General features: G+C 45.6%; 1 long non-coding RNA gene across 2 annotated transcripts; it reads right to left on the bottom strand.

Moving 5' to 3' along the window:
• Positions 1 to 3,946: 3,946 nt before the first annotated feature.
• LOC309841727 lies at positions 3,947 to 17,987 on the bottom strand. 2 transcript variants are annotated; one of them, XR_014299274.1, is made up of 4 exons: positions 17,864 to 17,987; positions 7,122 to 7,348; positions 4,868 to 4,923; positions 3,947 to 4,212 (listed from the first exon to the last, which is right to left on the bottom strand). It is a non-coding gene; the product is annotated as an uncharacterized lncRNA (long non-coding RNA). The 2 variants fall into 2 exon arrangements; XR_014299275.1 differs by having other exon boundaries at positions 3,947 to 4,923; positions 17,864 to 17,977.
• Between the last annotated feature and the right edge of the window lie 1,015 nt (positions 17,988 to 19,002).

The raw sequence follows: 19,002 nt of genomic DNA, 5'->3' as shown, positions 1-19,002 counted from the left end.
GAGCTCTGAGGGAGATGAAGCGGGACATGAGAGTAGATTGATGGGGCTGCTATGGCCCATGGGACAGAAAGGCAAGGCCTCTGGTGACTCCAGCAGGCCTGGAGGAAGTTTCTGAGGGCACAGCATTGCTGAGAGCTCCTAGGATTGCCCGATAAAGCACAGGATTTCCAGTTACATTTGGAATTCAGACAAACACATTTTGCACTGGACATATTTATACTAAAAATGATTCATTGTTTATCTGAAAGTCAACATTAACTGGGTATCCTGCATTCTTGGTGGCTAAATCTGGTAACTGTAAGACAGAGGGAACACAAAGTGCGAAGACCCTGGGGTAGGAGCCCTGTTGGCATGTTCACAGCATGGCACCGAGGCTGCTGTGAGCAGTGAGGCTGGAAAGGGGTTGAGGCCAGAGCATGCAGGGCCCTGTGGTCCATGGCGAGGACTTTGGATTTTTTTCTAAGTGGAACGAAAGACCTGGAGTATTTTGAGCAACTCCATTAAGGACAGAAAATAGAAGACACAGGGCTGGTACCTATTTGTCCCAACTCCAGAAGGTTCAAACGGAGGAGGTGGAAGATCGAGGTCATTCCAGGTCCAAACATTCCGCTGTACTATGCCTGCCTCTGTGTAGCCAGAGAGATGGGAATGGGGGAGTTTGGGGATAACTCCAGATAGGACCCTCATTCCCTTGTGAAGAATCAGGGGTACCCTCTCCCGACTCCCCTTCTCTCATTCTACTGGAGGTCTCTCCAATCCATGTGGACCAGAGTGTTCATCAGGGTCCATACTAGGCCATACTATTTCCTCATCCCTATTGCCTAGAGAAAGGCGCCATTCCTGCCACAGCCTCCAGACCCCCGGGATAGAGGTCCGGAGCCCATGGGCTCAGCCTCCACGCCACCACCTACTCCACAGCTTCTTTCTACCCAAAATGGAGCAGAGACCATCCTGGGAGAACTTTGCATTAGACTAATCCCCCTCCTCTTCTCTTGACCTGACTGTTCTCCTGTCAAGTCTACATTTGAATGGGGGAAGAAGGGGTCAGTTTCTTTGGGTCTGGCCACTGTTATGGATTCTCTTCCCTCTTATCAGCCACCCTGTAACTATAGTCTGGGCTCCTGGTGCTCTAGCTTCTGGCTTTAATCAATAGCAAGAGTATAGATAGATAAAGACAGACACCGTTTCCAAAATGCTCTGGAAAGCTTCTCACACTGAGAAGGAACGTGTTCTGGGATTGATTTGGGACCCATGACTCTGTAAGTATCCAAACTCTGGCTGAAAGGGGACAAGGAAATTGCCAGGAGAATGAGGGTCCTTTCCTTAAAGATGCAATGGAAGGAGATTTCCTTAGGACTTCTTTAGAAGCTCTAGACCTCAGTTTTCAATAGCAGCAACTGATTTCAATTTCAGTGATCGAATGATCCTATACAAAGAGTATTGATTCCAGAACTGACGTGAGAGTTACTGATCTACCCAGAAAAGATACTCCAGTGATCTGTCTCTCCCCTTGCCTTTGTCCTATAAACATCTACTTCAACAGCTTGAATAGAAACATGTTGTTTAAGTTTAGACCCCAAACACTGATAATCTAGGGGAAAAACCTGAACCAGCTGGGTAAATTTGGACAGTCTCCTTAACCATTCTGAGCTGCATTTTCTGTATCTGTTAAAATGAGTAATAAATCCTGCCTCTGTAGATTGTTCTGGGAATTAACTGAGATCCTCTCTGCAAAGTGCTTATCCCAATGTCTGACACAAAGGACACACTCAGTAAGTAATAATTCCCTTCCCTCAGTTTTGTCATCTATAAAATGGAGATGCCAAAATTATAAATGTCATTAGAACCAGAAACCCAATTCACTTTGGAAAGGATGACTTAGTTGTTGGATAACACCACAGCATAAAACAATGGACCAGAATCAAGAAAATGAACATTAATAATCCATGCAATTAAAAACAAATAACAGCACAGAGAATATAAGCTTGATAACAATTCCAAAGGAAAAGACCCAAGAGTTTTAATTAGCCACAAGCTCAATTTGAAACCAGAGCGGGGCACATTTACCATGAGAAGCTTATGCAATCATAGATGACACAATAATAATAATTAACATGTATTGAACACTTACTCTGTCCCAAGTGATCCTCTAAGTATCAAGCTTTACCCATTTAATGCCCTCGACAACCCTATGAACTGCTACTTTTATCACAAGTTCATAGCTGATAAAACTGAAGCAGAGAGAGGTTAAGGAAATTGTCTATGGTCACATTAATTTTCTAATAGCAAAGCTGGGTAGAAATAAAAGAGCTGTGCACAGTTCAGACCACACCTGAAATTGCTGGGTCGATTCTGAGTACCATGTTACATACAGCCACATTGTCCCTATCCTGATGCACCTCAGCCTTCGACTGTTCTATGCCATCAGGTCAGGAGGGGTCGCATAGATTGGAATTAAGACACCCACTGGGACTAGGCTCTAGAGTTCAAGCCATAACACGAGCTTACCTACATTGCTAAGATCATCTCACTTCCTATCAGGCAAGGGATTTTGTGCTCAGGGAAGGGCCTTGGGTGCCCTCCTGCCCCTGAACTGTCACATCGCTTCACCCCTCCTCTTCCTCAGCCCTTTCAACTGATCCCCATAATTTAATCCTGTCTGCCACACACACACACAAAAAAAAAAAAAAAAAAAATGTTGGCACAGAAGAATGAGGTGAGCAGGATAATTCTTTGAAGTCTCACAGCTTCTAAAAATTCATGCAAATTTTGTACTCTCCTCCATACTATATCTGGGTTTGTTTTAATGTAAAAATAATATTTTAAGTGACTTACCACTGAGTGAAATTGATGCTAGAGTGATGAACCACGGTTTTCCTTCAGCTTTGCAGAACCCCTGATGAATGACTACATGTTCCCAGTTTGAAAAGCTCAGAACTGCAGATGCATATTTCCTAACATGGAAAGCAGTACAGGGCACATCATTAGGCAATAAAAGCAGGTTACCAAACAGAATGCACAGTACAGCTCTACTTCTATATGCCGTCCAGAAGGCTATGTGCACACCAAGATGCTCCCCGAGGTTATCTCTGGGCTATAGGAATGGGGGCAATTTTTGTTTTGCTCTTTTTGCTTCTTATATCATGGAATGTTTCTATGACTAGCATCTGTATTCTTTGCGGAGGTGCAGTATGGGGCTGGTGGTAGTGGGCTTTTCGTGGGTGGGTAGAGGAGGTTAGTTTTGCTTTTAAAGATTTAAGAGTTTGTGGCTGCCTGAATCTTTCAGACACTTGCTCCAGAAGGCTGCACCTCTCTTGAATATCTGGAATGCTCCCATAAACCCCTGTTGCCTCAGAGGTTTGTTGTGGTCAATCGGCTCTGCTCAGTCGCTCGGGGAAAGAAAACCAGCTCCAGGTGGCACCAAGGTCTTGACTCTCACCTCTGGTCTTAATGCTGCTGTTTCACACACACCATGCATGCCCAGGAGAAAAGCCTCCCACATTGGGGAGGGGGGTAGGGGGGCTAGGGTGTCCTTCACCCTGCACACTGCCTGCATCTTGTCACAACTCACTGCTCACTTGGAACCTATGGCTTGACTCCCTTCCCTTCTTCCCCAGAGGTTGCCACAGTACAAACCCGGCTCCCCAATCTTCTCTCTCTACCTGGCTCTAAGGTCACAGTCAGGTCCTCTCCCAACCTCACTAATTCTTTGAAGTCTTTAATCATAAGTCATCATTAATCATAAGTCATTACCTGTTGCACAATTATTATGCAGCAAGCATGTGTTAAATATTTTATATCCATTGTCTTTCAATTCTCATAATAATCCTCTAAGGTAGATTTCATAGTCTCCATCTCACATACGAAGAAACTAAGGCTGAGGGAGATTGAGCGAAACTTAAGATCACAGTTCTGCTTGTGGCTACATAATGAGTCACCCCTAAACTTAGTGTCTTCAAACAGTAATTTTATTCTGGGGTTTGACTGGGCTCCGTTGGGTAATGTTTGCTTGAGGTCACTTGTGAAGCTGCGGTCAGATGATGGTTAGGGATAGACTCCTCTCAAAGACTCCTCCTGACATGTACATGTCCAGTGGTCGATGATAGCTATGGTCTTGCACTTCAATTGGGCTAGCAGCCAAAACACTTGCAAGTGGCCTCTTCTACCTGGTCTCTCCAGTTGGGTCAGTTGGACCCTCTTCAGAGAAGGACCCTGAATTCCAAAGAGAACAATATGAAAGCACATGGCATTTTTATTTCCTAGCCTCCGAAGCCCCATAGCAACACTTCTGCCATCCTGTATTGGTCATGGCAGTCCCAAAGTTCTGCCCAGGTTCACAGGGAAAGAATACAGACCCCACCACTCAGTGGGGAGAGTGTCATCTCACGGCAAGAAGATGTGGATGGCACAACACCTTTGGAAACTGTAATCTGCCCCAATCACGAAGCTAGGGAAATGAGGCAGAGCCAGTATTTGAACCGGGGGCAGCCTCACTGCAAATCATGTGCTCTTAAACCACAGCGGTACACTGCCAAGAGAGATTATGAGTCTGGGACACAGAATACAACACACTGTGAAGACATTAACCAACAAGCATCTCCAGAAGTGGAAGGCCAAGATGTTGAGATGCCCAGAAATAATGTCGTGTTATTTAACAAATGGTCGAGGCTATTTAGCCGGAAGAGGACGAAAGTTAAAAGTGAAATGACAGTTTTCTCAACTACATTAAAGACAAACATGTACAAGAGGGAAGACAGATTGTTATTGCCTCCTCCAGCGGTGGAAGAGACAGGCAGGTGCAGCTCGTGGCAGCAGAGTGGTGCGGGGCGCACAGCACTGACACTGAATGGGAGCAAAGCAGGTTTACCTCCCTGCTGCACTTCTAGGCAATCGCTTCTCTGCTGTAGGCCTCATTTTCCACATCTGTAAAATGGAGATAATAAAGCCTATACTTCCAGGTTTCTGTAAAAATCACAGATTATATATGTATAGCAACCTGACATATAGTAAGCACTCAATAAATGATAGCTGCTATTATTCTTCTTCTTACTAAGTGCTTTGTTGTTGTTCAGTAGAGCTAGTCAGCAATGAGGTAGGCTGCCTTACAAAAGCCTGAGGTCCCCAGAAAGGATTCCTATACCTAGTAAGGAGAAGTATCTGGATGAAATGACAGACTGAAAACCAGGAAGCTCTTGGTCCTTGTCTATCCCTGGGCCATGAGAGATGCAAGCCAACCCAGGGAGACACTGCTGTGCCTTGGATGGACTTTGCCTTGGGGCCTGCTAGAAGCCTGGCAGCTCTGGCTAGGAAAGAAGGAAAGGAAACCAGGAAAGCACGGAGCAGAGGGCAGCACTGGAGCTCTGAGGGAGGCACGGGTAGGCAGCAAAGGTCTTTGGGCAAAGACAGTGATTAAAATCATAAAGATGTCATCAGGGTCCTGGAAGCACCCATCTAGGCGGGGCTCTTGGTGGCAGCCTGTAATCCCAAGTAGAAGGACACGGTGAGGCTGAGTTAAGAGCTGGGGCCCCAGACAAGAAGGGTGACTCCAAGAAGCACCAATTACAAATCAGGAAATCAAGACCCAAACCAGATCTTATAGCCTAGCAAACAACACCTAGGGACAGGAGGGAAGGGAGGTAGGGGAGGAGGGGGGAGGGGGCCTTGATCAAAGCAAACAATTTGTATAGTACTCATAATGTGCCAGGGGTAACTTAACATTTTATGACTGTTAACTCATTTAATTACGACAATGATCCTATAAAGTGTGTATTACTGTTATCCCCCCCCCCCCACAGGGGTAGGAACCAAGATAGAGATAGCCTAAGGTATTTGTTCAAGGCTCTCAAAAGGCACTCCTACTCTCAGAAGAGGACAAGAGGCTCCTAGGGAGACACACTTCACCAGTATCAAACAGCTCATACAGAAGAACTGAGGCAGGGCTTCGACCCAGGTCTGTTGGCTCTTGTATTTATACCAAGTCTGCTTTAACAGGCACCAAGAACTTAGGACCCACCGAAGATGTTAGCTACCAGCTTGGAGCCGAAGGACACAGTGATCCCATTTGCTACAGCCAGAGGCCAGGAGCCTAAGGTGTCCTGGCCTGCCTTGGGTTTAGTGGGCCCTGGGGATGGAATTGGTCAAATCTCAGGGTCATGGCTGGGTCTCCAAGCTTGAACAGGGACATAAGTCCCCAGAGCAGGACAACACTTCCCTACCCACAGCCTGCTACTTCTCCCCCCACCTCACCCCAAATGCAGCCTGGCCTGGGCTTGGTGTCACAGTGATAAGTTCCAGTTTCTGATGGTAAAACTCCCGGGTCTCATCCCTGTCTGCCTGGTAAGACCTTTCCCTCTCTCACCAGGGAAAACCTCCAAGAAAAGGAAAAAGACAGGGTTTCCAGAACATTAAACTCCTATTGCCACTAGGCCTGCCAATCTTCCCGCTAATCCCTTGGTGCCAATGCATCTGGGAGGGAGCAGGCCTCCACACGGCCTGCACAAGACAATCCTTGTCTTTCCAGCAGGAAGGGCCTTGGAAGGTCAACTCGTCCCTTCTCCTGCCCTGGCTCAGACTCACTTCATGCGGAGAAAAAAAGCCGGCTGAGCCAGAAGGACAGGTCTCCCTCCACCTTTTATGACAAAAATATCAACTAGCATTTATTCAAGAGCCAACAAATATTTAGTGAGCATTTTTCATGTGCCAGACACTGGGTTCGTTAAATAGGCCTCCAGCCCTCTGTCTCCAAAGTTTAGAATTTGGGGCTTAAGGAACAAGGACCATGGAAGGCAGTGGGTCTCAGATTTGAGGATAGAAATGCTGACAGTTTCTCTCCCTCAGCCCTACTCCACTGTGTCCATGAGCGAGCACCCCACAAAGCACATGCTTTCCCTGCCTTCTTTTCTGGCTTGACTGAACCAGACTGCTCCAACACAAAGGTTCCATGGAGTTTGGCCACCAGTGGGACGTAGTAAAAAGATCACTGAACTAAGCGTGCAGTCAGAAGCCTGGGTCATGGGATGAGGCTGGGCCAGTCACACAATCTCAGTGATTCTCAGTTGGATTGGCTGTAAAATGGGGTTAAAGTTACCACCTCCACCATAAACTGTTCATAACATTCCTACCTCATCACATATGCTCAGCTCACCATGCTGACAGAGATAAGAGTACATCTTAGAGAAAAGGTACAGAACGCAGTGACCCTACGGTGTGGGGAAATGGGCCTTTTTATGCACTGCACTGCTGGTAGAAGCAGAAGTTGGGGGGGACAGGAGGAGAAATTGGCGCTAAGTTTCAAAGAAAACTTGCTGTCCTCGACTTTTTTCTCAACACCTTCTTTCCAGGAATTTACCTGAAGGGGTATATGAAAAGAGACATGTTAGAACAATGGTCATCACAACATCATTTATATTTATTCCAAAAACTATGTATAATAGAGATTTACATTTTAAGGATCATAAAAAATACACAGCCAAATATCCAACCCTATCAGATTCATGCTGTATACCTGGAACTGTTACAACACTGTGTCAACAATACTAAAAAAAAAAAAAAAAAAAAAAGTTTGTTGAAATAAATATACATAGTATTCTTAACTGCCCCCCCAAGAAAAATAGAATATTCACAACATCTTCAGAGCCTCCTGCATGCCATAACCAATCCTACTCCAGTAAACCACTACCCCAAATTTTGTACTAACCATTCCTTTCCTCTCCTCCATCATTTTATCACACATCTATGCATCTCTTTTTTTTTTTAATTAACATACAATGTATTATTTGCCCCAGGGGTACACGTCCATGAATCATCAGGCTTACACATTCCCCAGCCCTCACCATAGCACATCCTCTATGTATCTCTTTAAAAAAGGAAAGGTGCCTGGGTGGGTCAGCCAGTTAAACACCTGCCTTCAGCTCAGGTCATAATCCCAGGGTCCTGGGATTGAGCTCTGCATCAGGTTCCCTGCTTACTGGGGAGCCTGCTTCTCCCTCTCTTTCTGTCCCTCCCCCTACTCATGCTCTCTATCTCCCTCTCTCTCAAATAAATAAAATCTTTTTCAAAAAATTGAAGTTTCATTTTTTCTATTTTCAATCTCTATCCACATATGGTTAATTTTTGTCCATCTTTCCAAGATTTTAGTTCTTACTTGATTTTTTGCCTCACAAGTTAGATAACTATTATTATTACATATAATCAATATTTATTTATATATTTACCGTTTTTTGTTTCCACCATTCCTTCTTGTATTTCAAACCTGCAACGATCATTTTCTTCTTCTTGGCATATATTTGTATAAATTCCTTCAGTAAGTGTGTCTTGACAGCTAATTATATCACTTTTGTTTTTAAAACATTTTTTTTAAAGATTTTATTTATTATTTGACAGAGAGAAATCACAAGTAGATGGAGAGGCAGGCAGAGAGAGAGAGAGAGGGAAGCAGGCTCCCTGCTGAGCAGAGAGCCCGATGTGGGACTCGATCCCAGGACCCTGAGATCATGACCTGAGCCGAAGGCAGCGGCTTAACCCACTGAGCCACCCAGGCGCCCATGTTTTTAAAACATTTTTAAACTGCCTTTATTTTGCCTTCATGTTTAAGAGGTCATTTTAGGGAACGCCTGGGTGGCTCAGTTAGTTGGATGACTGCCTTTGGCTCGGGTCATGATCCTGGAGCCCCAGGATCGAGTCCCACATCAGGCTCCCAGCTCCATGGGGAGTCTGCTTGCTCTCTGACCTTCTCCTTGCTCATGCTCTCTCTCACTGTCTCTCTCTCAAAAAAATAAATAAAATCTTAAAAAAAAAAAGGTCATTTTAGTGGTGGTAGAATTCTAGCACATTTCTACTTAGCACTTCAACGTTATCATTCCATAGTCTTCTGGCTTCTGTAGATACTGTTGAAAAATAAGCTGTGGGTCAAGTGCTCATTACTTTGTAGGTAATCTATCTTTCTATTTTTAGGATCCTCTATTTGTCTTCACTGTTCTGTTTTTCTACAAAACGAGAGCTTCTTTTCCTTCATCCTGTTTTGGATTCACTGGGCTTGTTGAAACTGAGGACTGGTATTTCTCATCAGGACTGGAAATTTGTCAGTCATTATCTTTTTTAATACTTCCACTTTCTCTGCCATCTTTTGGGAGTTCAATTATAAGTATGTTGTATTTCCTCTGTCCTTTATATCTCCTAGCTCTTTCATCTCTTTGTCTTTCTCTTGTATTCTAGGCCATGCTTCAGAGAAACTTCCAGATCACTAATTCTTTCTTTTGCTGTGTCTAATTTGTTATCACATCCATTAGTTGGTCATTTTAATAATTACTATTTTTATTTTCTACAAGTTGTATTTGGTTCTCTTTTACATCTGATTAGGGTATTCTAATAGCTTTCTGTTCCCTCATACTTCCAATACTCTTTTATTTCATAAAGAAATTAAACATATGTATTTCATATTGTATATTGAATAAGTGCAGGTCATTATAACCTTCAAGGAATCTGTAGATTTATACTGAGTCTCATTCAGGATAGTTTTTTTCCTCATGTGTCTGTTGAATGTTGATTGTGAAGTCCATGTCCCTTGGAACTTTTTCTGTAGAATTCTCTGAGGCCAAGCTTTAACATATGTTCTTTCCAAGTCCTGAGTATCTCACCAATCCAGGACACTTCAAGTTTTCAGGATGGGGTTTTGGATGAATTCAGGTTTCTCCCATTAGAGTCAAGGATGACAAACAATTTCTTCATCAACTATCTTTTTCTGTAGACTGTGTTTTTTCTAGTTCACCAACTGGGAGTTTCACCTATCTGGATTCCCAACTTTGTGTAAGAATCCAGCCTGCTTAGGCTCTGTGCTCTAACTGCCATCTGTCATGTATATGGCCCACATAACCTACTAAACCCCAAATAAGCTCCAAGACAAGGACTAATTCTAGATCCACAGGTTTTGGGGTTTTGGTTTTTTGTGGGCTTGGTTTTTTTGGGTTTTGGTGGTTTTTTGGTTTGGGTTTTTTGGTTTTTATCTCTAAGAAATTCCCTTTATTTTGTGCCAACTCAGTTGTGCCCTCATACATTTTTAAAGGGGGAGGAAATATATATATATTCCATCACTTGGGGCATATTGTCCCTGGAGGAGTTTCATGGAACATCTAGTCCATTATATTTGATGAAAAGATAAGTATATTTATTGGCAAGGGAAAATGTCAACATAGGAGTGAGTGTGAAAAATTAAGTTATATAACAGTGTTCTCTCTGGATCATGGATTGTTGGGTGATGCTTGCTTTGTCCTTTGTGCATTTTCCACATTGTTTTAAAATTTTTGCAATAGGAATTTATTATTTTAACAAAAACAGTTGTCTCCATTCTATTCATGCTATCATGCAGATATGGAAAACATTTATGGCTTCTTTATTTTTTTGTAACATGCTTAATTGTGCTTCTGGATATTCTGAGTGGGAAGGAATAGGAACCCAGTGCATCAGACCCCGTATATGGTCTCCCTAGATTTGCTTGGCTCTACCTGCCTCTCCCAACAAGCCATATGCTCAGTGGATTGTCCCAGCCACTGCTCCCTCTACCTCATCTCCTAACACTGCTAGTTACCTCAGCTTTCTCCAAAGTAAGGGCTTCAGCGGATGCTCCAGTTGCCTACCATGGCAGGAATTACAGCAGCTTTGGTGTTCAGATCTGATTCCATAAGAGTGATGAAGATTCTGGTTCCTCTTCCCACTTCCAGACTCTGATAAAGGATCTATTTTTACTATTGCTTTGTAACAAATTACTTCAAAACTAGGGGCTCAAAGTAACAAATATATATTATCTCACAGTTTCTGTGGGTCAACAATCTAAAGTGGCTTAATTGGGAGGTCTGGCCAATGGTCTCTCATGAAATGACAGTCAAGATGCTGACAGGAACTGCAGTCACTGAACGCTTGACTACACTTCAGTTTCAAGTTGTAAACTGGAGATCCACTTCCAAGATGGCTCACTTTCATGACTATTGGCAGGAGTCTTTAGATCCTCACTGTGTAGGCCTCTCCATAGGCTACTTGAGTATCCTCACAACATGGAAGTTGGCTTCTCTCAGAGCAACTAACTTAAGAGCAAGGAGGAAGATACAATGTCTTTTATGACCTACTCTCTGAAAAATCATGCATTGTTATTTTCACTTTTTTTCATTTGTTAGAAATAAGACACCAAGATCAGCCCTCACTTACATGGAAAGGAATTAGGCTCTACTTCCTGAGTAGAGTATGAAAGCATCTGTAGACATATTTTTAAACTACCACAAAGAGCCACATCATGGGCATGGAATCTCCTCCTTCTTCAAAATCTTCTCAGAGGGACCAGAGAGCACAATCTCATTGTGCAGTAGAGGCAAATGTTGACCATTAAAAGATAGGAAAGAGTTAAAAACAGTAAATAAATTCAAACCATCCACTGACTACTCTGAGGTGTAGTGAGGTGTGGCGGTTGCCACACAAAGGGCCCATCTGGAAGAGGGCCCTTTTGTCTAAACAGTCTAAACAGTCAACGGGGTTTTCTTGTGAAGCTGTGGCTAGCTCAGTAATGCATTCTCTCCTTCCCCACCTCACTTTCCTTTTTCCCCTTATTCTTGCTGCACTAGGGCTGCACTATTCAGTAAAGCTTTAGCGTATAAACTTTGCTCAAGTTCTGTATTCTAGAAACTTAGGTTAAAACAAGGAGCTAATCTTGGAAATTATTGGTACTGACATAAACATCTTTTTGGATGGCTCCGTCTCTTCAGAGCAAATGGTTCAGGCTTCCAGATTTTCTCCTCCAACACACCACCACCACCCTGACTCTTCCTTAATGGTAGCTAGATAGATGGTGGAGTTGACTTGGTCTTGTAAAGGGAGAGGAGATCTAACCTCTGGTCAAAGCTGACCTCTGCATTGGGTTGGTCATCTGGTCTGGTTCCTCCATTTGCTCACAACTAACCCTGACTGACTTGTCATCCAAGATGGCACAATAACACACACAACTAAAGAATGTCAAAACTGGAATGTCCGGACAGTGTCCAATATTTTGGCCCGTGAGAGTAGAAAATGAAAACAATGGATTCTGACTCTGCTATCCAACCTCCACTTTTCTCTTCTTCCTTCACATCCCCTCAGCTTCTCAAGAGACTTCCTCACACTGTGGTCTAAATTACCTCTACCCTATTGTTTATAAGGAAATTCTATGATCATATTACTGGAAGCATAATGAATTTAAAAATTTATTTTCCTTGTATATGAAACCTTACTTTCAAGACTGTTGGGTCCTAATGGACTCAAAGACAGGAAGTTGCCTCTAAGATTTAAAGCTAAGAAATGACCTCTTTGTTCTAGGTGGTTCCTTCCCTTCCTGGAGCACTAAATCTCACTGCTTTCATGGGTGGAGAGCTTCAGAAAAACAAAACTTTCAGGATATGGATATACATTCGAAATAAATTGTAAACATGTTATCTATCCCCTTGAAGCAATTATTTCCTTAAAAAGAACCATCACTGTCCTGGACTCATTACTGAGCCCACCTCCCAGCTTGCCTATTAAGGATCCTCCTATTTTTTCCTCCAGATCCTAGTCCCCAGTACTCAATCTCTCCTTTGTACAGACAGCTCAGTTTGGCTCCATTTTCCTGGATTAGCAGTCCTACCAGGGTAGGAGCTCCTTTACTTACCCTCCTGACCCAAAGTAACGAAGAGCTCTCTCCGGCCCCATTCTCTAACCTCCCAGTTAAGAAAGAGAGGTAGGGGCGCCTGGGTGGCTCAGTGGGTTAAGCCTCTGCCTTCAGCTCAGGTCATGATCCCAGGGTCCTGGGATCGAGCCCCACAGTGGACTTTCTGCTCTGCAGGGAGCCTGCTTCCTCCTCTCCCTCTGCCTGCCTCTCTGCCTACTTGTGATCTATGTCAGATAAATAAAGAAAAAATCTTTAAAAAAAAAAAAAAAGAAAGAGAGGTAAAAACACAGGGATGTGTTAACACGTGAAAAGAAAAGATGCACATGAGGTCGCTTTGCAAACTGTAAAGCTCTGTACAATTATCAAGTATTATCTCACGAAAGAATCCTTCCCAAACAGCTTAGAAATGTACTTCTCTTAATGTTGCCTTTATAGAAGACTGCCTTTTGAATGATAACCCTTGTCCCCAGGGGTCAGGAAGGAGAAAGTCAGTATCAGGAGGGAGGTTTCTTTAAGTCTCTGAAGAAAAAAGGATGGAATAAGAGAGCGCCTGTGGGAAGCCATCTGCAGATCCATCTTGTCTGCTTAGAAAGTCACAGGCTTCAGGCATCTGCTGGCGGGGTGGTATAGAGAACCCAGGTCAGGGAAGGTATTCAGGGACATCGAATCATGATATCGAGATGGTGATAAATGAAAAGCCCAAACCTTCAGGCAAGCCACTTCTGTGGCCATGGACAGAGATCCACACAGACTGCTGTCCAAATTCACTCTGCTGGGTAGAAGGAGCTGATTTATGTCTCCAGCAGGTATGCCAGAGAAAATTCAAATTGATCAAAAATTAAATATTCATAGGACATTATTCATTAAGATTCATCTCACCGAGTGGATGAAATGAGGCAAGGGAAGAAATTAGCTTGCTTGAGAGTGTCAAAGTGATTATGTGATTAAATTGCAATTTATAATTTCTCCTTCAAAAAAAAGCATTACTTCTTGATTTGTGTTTTCTCCTCCTAACTGTGCCCCCTTGTTGTCTAGGCCTGAGCCAAGGGCATTCAGGGTTAATCAGAGATGGTAAAGCTCCAAACACAGTGCCTGATCTCTCTGCCTCCATTCTTTCCCCCACCACCACTGACTCTAAGAGAGGCCCGTCCACCTGGCCTTGGGGTTTTTCCCCTCTTAATGCTGAGAATAGGGCCTCCAGAAACCAAGTGGCAACCTCCAGAGAATACCAAACAACCCCCCCACCACCCCAAAGAAACGCAACTGGATGGTTCCAGCCTCGGGCCACTGCCTCACCTTCCTGGATGAGGGGAAAAAACACAGGTAGGCCAACTTCCCTGTAGATGAGCAGTCATCTACAGGGCATACCTGGATGGTCTCTTGGAAAGTCCCCTTCTGGCCACCTTCCATATTCTTCCAGAGAAAGGAGGTGTCCTCCTCATACTCCCGTTTCCCCCTCCTAAACTTCATGTCCTGCTATACAGAGCCTCTCTGAAGCCAAGTCAGAGTCAGGTAATGACTCATGAAGTTTGCCCACTGAGACTCCATCACTAAAGTTCAACAAGCTAGTAGCCCAGCTCCTGCCAACGAAGGTCCCCTGGGAAAGTAAACATCAGAATTCAAGAACCCAATGGGTTCAAGGGCGAGAGAGTAGAGGTACCATTGGGGAGCCTACCTCCTTCAGCAGGTGGCTCCTCCCTACCCTATTATCCCTTCAGGTGCCTCCCAAATTAGGCTCAGCCTGAATTCTGTGAAGAACCAGGGGCATTCCAGAGCCCGGCCACACAAAGGCCAAGGCGGCTTCAGTCCCACAGCGGTGCTCTCCGGAGCCCCGAGGGTCCCCAGGATGCCGCCTGCCCTGCACAGCGAGAAGCCACATGCTCCGATGGCGTGCTCTGATGACGTGTCCAGATGGCATGCCCTGATAGCGTGCTTTGATGGCGTGCTCTGATAACGTGCCCCGACGGTGTGCTCCGAAGACGTGCTCCAGAGACATGCTCCGAAGGCATGCTCTGCGTGGAGCCGCTCTACAGATGGCAATTCTGTGGGTGCCTTTATTTCAAAAAAAGACTTTGTTGCTAAAAATAACTTTAAAACCACTGACCTTTCATCAGCCCCTTCTAGCCCAGAAGCTTCTGATTTCTGACTTCAGTGGTCTAGAAACAAGATGTGCTCTGAGCTAGACAAAGGCTGTTTTCTCCCCTTGCCTCTCACTGTAAGGAGAAATGCAGTCTGTCTGTCTTCCTCGCATCCTAGGTCTAGCTAAGATGATGTATCTGAGCATGGAGGCAGATGGATAACTGTATTTATCTTGCTCTGTTTCTCTGTCTACACTTCCATCTTGGCCTCTCTCTGTCTCTCTAACTCTCTGGGTTTCTCTCTCTCTTGCTGCTGCCCAATAAAGATTTAGAGGCTGGCTCCGGCAGCTGAGAAGGGCAGTATTAATTCCAAGCTTGTTTCCAAACACCACGGAGTCCTGCCCGGGTTAATTAGTTGTGCAGGCTTTTCTTCAAGTGAGCGAGCCCGAGGGGTTTTTTACGGCTCTGTCACTGCGGTTATTTGTTCGTTTTCTGTTTTATTTGGAAATACATTTATCTGACAATAAATAACATCCACTATGACTAGAGCTGATAAAGGCAGCAAGCAACCCCTCTAGGGGTGTGGGGGTGTCAGTCAGAGGCTTCAAGACCCTGTCCCCTTACCCAGAGAGGCACTGTCAGGCCCTGGGAGAGGCAGGGAGGCTGTGGGGGAGGCCAGTGAGAGGAGGCCAGATGAGACAGGAGCAAGGGGCATGGACATGGCTAACAGGGAGGGAAGGCAACACCCATGGCGATCAGAGAAGCCACAGCAAGGAAGCAGGAGCTTGAAGGTCTCTGGTGAAGAGCACTGAGGATCAGCCAGCCCTCAGCAAGACAGAATGGACACAGGAGATTTGGGTCCAGGTCCCCATTCCAGCACATAAAAGCCTCCCACCTCTGTGCCTCAGATTCCTTACCCATTAAATGAGAGTGACAGTAATACCTTTCTACTCAGAGTGGTTCCAAGCCTCCAGGAGACAGCAGAAGCAAATGTACTACACAGGTAATAGAGTCTCATTTTCTAAGTGGAAAGAAGCGCTCAGGTTGACTATTCTGGATATGTGGCCAAGACCCCGGGCCTCCCCGGAAAGAAATTAATCTAAAGGTATGAGAGGAGGGCTTTGATGAAGAGTTTCACCTTCTGACCAAAGGCTCCGTGCTGATGCCTTCAACAGGACCACAGAGCTTGGCCTGCCTACAAGTCAGTCATGACCTCCCCATGGCTGGTTCAGCTCTTGCACTGGCCCCAGCTGGACGGATGCTGTTAGTCCAAACAAACTTATTCTGGGAAGTACTTCACACTGATCTACAAGTACTCCCTTAGGACTTTGGGGGTGAGGAAGGTGGAGGGGGCCACAGCACCACGGTATTAAACCAAGCAGGCAAAACAGAATATCGATAGAAGGTGGCACTTGGGATTTAGATTGCTTGTTGGCATCACTTTCGGGCTAGAAATCTTAGCGGAGCTATAAACATGTTTCTTACTGTTGAGTTTTCTCATCTGTAAAGTGGGCATAAAAATAGTACTGAGCTCCTTGGCTTGGAGTGCAAGGACCAAATGAGATGAAGTCTGTGATGAACCTGGGACAGGAGCTGATCCCTGGCAAGAGTGCAGCGAATACCATACTACCCCTGGAACACACAAAAGCTGGTCATGACATGAATTAAACCCCACTCACTCACATCCATGTAAATGGGCTACCCACCAAGAGCCTGAGAGCTGAGGGAGGACACAGTAGAAGACAATTTCAGTCTAATGGGATTTTAAAAAGGAATCCCTCCTGGAAGAAGAACAGCTTCAACACAGTTTAGAGGAGAAGAGACAAGATATTCTGGTATACTGCTGGGCAAATTCTCGCATATTTTCTCACCATGGGCTTCAAGCCCAGGCCTGAAGATCAGGCACCCCCGAAGAGCTACCAGAGAGCCACCAGCAGATGGCGCCAACCACCTCCACACAGGGTTGATGGAGGTACAAATCCTCAAATCAACCCGTGGCTAAGTCTTCGTCCCCTTTTGGAGAAGAGGTGGGGTACCTTCCTGCCCTGATGTAAAGGGAAAGAGGATGCATAAACCCCCCAATGCCTCCCAGGCACAGAGCACAAAGATCCTGGAAGCCTAGGGCAGCAGCTGAATGCCCTTTGGTTTCCATACCCCCATGGTAGAAAAGAAAAGCAGAGCTTTGACATCTGTACCTGAGGTCTAGGATCATACTTGTAAAGACTAGGACCCTCTGCAGGCCTGGAGATTATAAAAGCAGGAGGTCCAGAGCCATAGCCCACCCAGCGGGGCTTAAGGAGACTTAGTACAACCTAACTGGGAAGATGGATAGTGGCAGCTCTCCCAGCCCCGGTCTGTCTGACCCTTGAAGGCCACGGTTACTCCAGCAGACCCTGTGGCTCCACGTGGAGATGCACAGAAGTCAATTCAAGGACAGGGACCAAAGCTTTGCCCAGGTTACTGCCGAATTCAGAGTCGGATGCCTAAGCCAGAGAATGGAGTCCCTGGAAGCCTATACCAGTGGTGAGGCCAAAGGGAGGTACAGCTAGGGGGTGTAGAGTCAGGGGGAAGGTTGGTCCTCAGTGATGGAGGGAGCTAGGTGAACTCTCCAGCATCTAACAGAACCAGAAAGAATCAGGAAGAGGTAAAGGATATGAGACACGTCTCTGGCCCTGTAAGTCCTACAAAGAGGCCTCTTACTCCCCATCCCTCCTCTCAGCCTCCACCTGAGATGCTAAGCCTACCAAGAAGAGGTAGATGAAGTGCCTTCAAGCCAGCCCCCACGTCCCCATGTCACCACGGCCCCACGGCTCCCGTCCCCTGTACTGTCCCACACGGCCTGGGCCCTGCACTAGCAAATGCTGGAGGGGAAGAAGGAAGACAATCTCCGAAACAAGTCTGCAGTGGAAGTTTTAAAACTGTAAAAGCTTGAGTCTTAATTACCGGAACGAGACTGTTGTAGTAACAGAAAAGTGGCTGGAAAGTTATGGAAGCAGACCAAGACGTCGTTAAGGGAGCTGCTCCCCAGCAGGAAAGAGCGATCTGGCACAGTATAGCCAGGGCCAGTTACTGGAAGAAATAAAACTGCTGTGTGTTTATACTCCAAAGGGGGGAGACTCACCAGTAAACTGGGCTGGTTGACAGGCACACAAAAGTGACCAGACCGTGGAGACCTGTGTCCCTCTAGTTAGGCTTCCCAGATGAAGGTTAGTGCCCTGCCCAGAACTAGTCTTTCTCTTTCCCTCACCTCCCAGGTAGAGGCCTTAAGGGAAGGAGGGGGAAGCCTGTCCTCAGGCTTTTAACGAGGCACTTAGAAAGAGGAACATGATGGTTTCCTCTTACAGGAATCCTCAGTGAAACACACCACTCGAGGGCGAGGGTGGCTGGAAGAGATGGTGCAATGCACTTACTTCTGGTGCATTCCAGGAAGCATTACCCCACCTCATGCGATCATCATCCAGCGATCCCCGCAGCCATGGAGGTCTTTGAGTTTCCAGGCTGAAAAGGGGAGGAGAGGAACGAGGGAGTCCCTGGACACGGAGGCAAATCCAGAGAGTCTGGAAACTGCCATAGGGGCTTGATTCCCTAGTGGAAAGTGAGAAAAAGATAAGTTTATAAAGAGCAGGGTTCAGGGGAGAAGAGGACCCCTGGGTGGCTCAGTCCGTCAAGCATCTGCCTTTGCCTCAGGTCATGATCCCAGGGTTCTGGGAATGAGCCCCACGTTGGGCTCCTTGTTCAGCGGGGATCCTGCTTCTCCCCTGCCTACTCCTCCCTCTGTTGTGCTTGGGCTCGCTCTCTCTCTCTCTATCAAATAAATAAAATCTTAAAAAAAAAAAAAAGTATAGGGTGAGAACGGGCCCATGGAACAGGATTTTCCCCCAGTTACCATCTGGGGGAAAGGGAGAAACCTTACTGAGTTCCCATACTGTATCAGGCACTGTGTTCACCCTCGTCTTATTTAAACTTCCCACAACCCCACAAGGAAGTCCTTTTCCCCATCTTTCAGATGAGGCAACTCAGTCAGAGTGCTTGCCTATGAGCACACATTGCTGGGGTTTGACCCTCAGATCTGTGTATATGGCGTGCATGGATATTTACTGCTGCCCAGGGTGTCGGTTCTGGTGGCCTCCGGCAATTAGTGCCTTCCGGACCCGTGAGATTTTGAGTCACGGTTATGCTCTTCTCAAGAGTGGCCCCAGCCTGCCTGCCTCTCTGCCTACTTGTGATCTCTTTCTGTCAAATTAATTAATTAATTAATTT

This window comes from Mustela nivalis (assembly GCF_964662115.1).
Source record: "Mustela nivalis genome assembly, chromosome: 10".
In the NCBI taxonomy this organism is placed as follows: domain Eukaryota; kingdom Metazoa; phylum Chordata; class Mammalia; order Carnivora; family Mustelidae; genus Mustela; species Mustela nivalis.
Note: the sequence above shows the minus strand (reverse complement) of the source record. Positions and strands in the feature narration are given on the sequence as shown.